The sequence below is a fragment of the Peromyscus maniculatus genome, chromosome X, assembly GCF_049852395.1.
Source record: "Peromyscus maniculatus bairdii isolate BWxNUB_F1_BW_parent chromosome X, HU_Pman_BW_mat_3.1, whole genome shotgun sequence".
NCBI classification, from domain to species: domain Eukaryota; kingdom Metazoa; phylum Chordata; class Mammalia; order Rodentia; family Cricetidae; genus Peromyscus; species Peromyscus maniculatus.
In genome coordinates this window covers 131,121,336-131,123,566 of record NC_134875.1, presented here as the reverse complement: position 1 = coordinate 131,123,566, position 2,231 = coordinate 131,121,336, and the positions used below count along the sequence as shown (strand labels likewise).

General features: G+C 50.2%; 1 pseudogene; it reads left to right on the top strand.

The window, feature by feature from the left end:
- The first annotated feature begins 523 nt into the window (after positions 1-523).
- Positions 524-1,346, top strand: LOC102921522 (small ribosomal subunit protein uS5 pseudogene; annotated as a pseudogene).
- The last annotated feature ends 885 nt before the right edge of the window (positions 1,347-2,231 follow it).

Genomic DNA, 2,231 nt, shown 5'->3' with positions numbered 1-2,231 from the left:
GATACTAACATAAACTAGAGCGATCCAGAGCAGCTAAGAAACAGTGTTTCCTCCATTTCTTTTCTCTGTTTCCCTTTCTCCTTCTCCTCTTCCTCTTCACCCCCCTCATCTTCCTTCCTCTCTTCCATATTTCAAACAGCGTCTCTAAAAACTAAAAGGAAGTCCTTTTTAGTGGGTTTTCTTCCTTCCCTTCCTTTTTCCACGGGTGTTTCTGTATAGCCCGGGCCCACCTCAAACTCAGTTCTCCTGTCTCAGATTCCCAAAGTGCTGAGCTTAAAGGGTTAAGAATCAGCTTTAGTGAGGTGAGATGGCGCATGCTTTTAATCCCAGCACTCGGGAGGCAGAAGCAGGTGGATCTCTGAGTTCAAGGCTAGCCTGGCCTACAGAGTGAGTTCCAGGACAGCCAGGGCTGTTACACAGAGAGACCCTGTCTCGGGAGAAAAAACAAACAAACAAACAAACAAACAACTTCTTCACCATTGGGAAAACACCAAACCAGTGCAAGCAGCAGGGCCCGGAGGACATGGGGCCCAAGATTAGGAGGCCGTGGCGAGGATTCCACCCTGGTTTTAGGGGCTGTGGTTGTGGTCGAGGAAGCCAGGGTCGAGGAAGCCAGGCTCGTGGAGGTAAAGCCTCGTGGATCCCCATCACTGAACTGGGCCGCCTGGTCAAGGTCATGAAGATCAAATCCCTGGAAGAGATCTACCTGTTCTCCCTGCCCACTAAGGAATTTATGATTATGGACTTTTTCCTTGGTGCATCACTAATGAATGAGGTTCTGAAGATCATGCCAGTGCAGAAGCAGACTCAGGCTGGCCAGAGGACCAGGTTCAAGACTTTTGTCCCTATTGGGAATTACAATGGTCATGTTGGTTTTGGTGTGAAGTGCTCTAAGGAAGTAGCCACTGCCATCCGAGGGGCCAGCACCTTGGCCAAGCTGTCCATTGTCCCTGTGTGGAGAGGCTGGGGAGGGGGACAAGATTGGCAAGCCCCACACTGTCCCGTGCAAAGTGACAGGCCGCTGTGGCTCTGTGTTGGTGCGTCTCATCCCTGCCCCCAGAGACACTGGCATCGTCTCTGCTCCTGTGCCCGAGAAGGTGGTCGTGATGGCTGGTATGGATGACTGCTACACGTCAGCCAGGGGCTGCACTGCCACCCTGGGCACCTTTGCCAAGGCCACCTATGATGCCATCTCTAAGACCTACAGCAGCTATCTGACCCCTGACCTCTGGAAAGAGACTGTGTCCACCAAGTCTCCTTCTCAGGAATTCATTGACCATCTTGTGAAAACCCACGCCAGAGTCTCCATTCAGAGGACCCAGGCTGCAGGCACGGCTACCACATGAGGGTTTTCACACAAGAAAAATAAAGCGAATTAAGTCTGTTAAATAAATAAATAAAGCCGGGCGGTGGTGGCGCACGCCTTTAATCCCAGCACTCGGGAGGCAGAGGCAGGCGGATCTCTGTGAGTTCGAGGCCAGCCTGGGCTACCAAGTGAGTCCCAGGAAAGGCGCAAAGCTACACAGAGAAACCCTGTCTCGAAAAACCAATAAATAAATAAATAAATAAATAAATAAATAAATAAATAAATAAATAAATAAATAAATAAAAGCAAAGATTCCATTTCTATCTTCAAGGAACCTCTCCCCGTTTGTTTGTTTGTTTGTTTGTTTGTTTGTTTGTTTGTTTGTTTGTTTGTTTGTTTTTATGTGCTCCCAGGTTGTCTAGCCTCTAACTCCTGTTTGTGTGGCCTCCTGACTCAGTCTTTGGAGTAGTTGGGACTATAGATGTGGGCACAGTACCCAACTTTACCTGGAAGGGACTTTGTAGTCAGGGTGAGGACACAGTCCCGTAGAGAATCAACTGACGCTCAGAAGCAGCAAAGCAGACAGACGTGGTGAAAGTCTTGTGGACAACAGGCCTTGCCATACAGGGCTTTGTGGAAGTCGGCAGGGGAAGTGACCAGGAAGAGGAGAGGTGGAGACTAGAAGTGTGAAGGAAGGTGCCTGGGTTTCTGGGTATGGTCAGCTTTTACCCTGGTTGTGGTAAAGCCAGAGAAGGGCATGCTTTCCTAGTAGCCAGCCCTGGGCGGAACTTCTGTCATTGGTACATTCCATCTTCAGAAAGCACTGATTCTGCCGGGCGGTGGTGGCGCACGCCTTTAATCCCAGCACTCGGGAGGCAGAGCCAGGCGGATCTCTGTGAGTTCGAGGCCAGCCTGGGCTACCAAG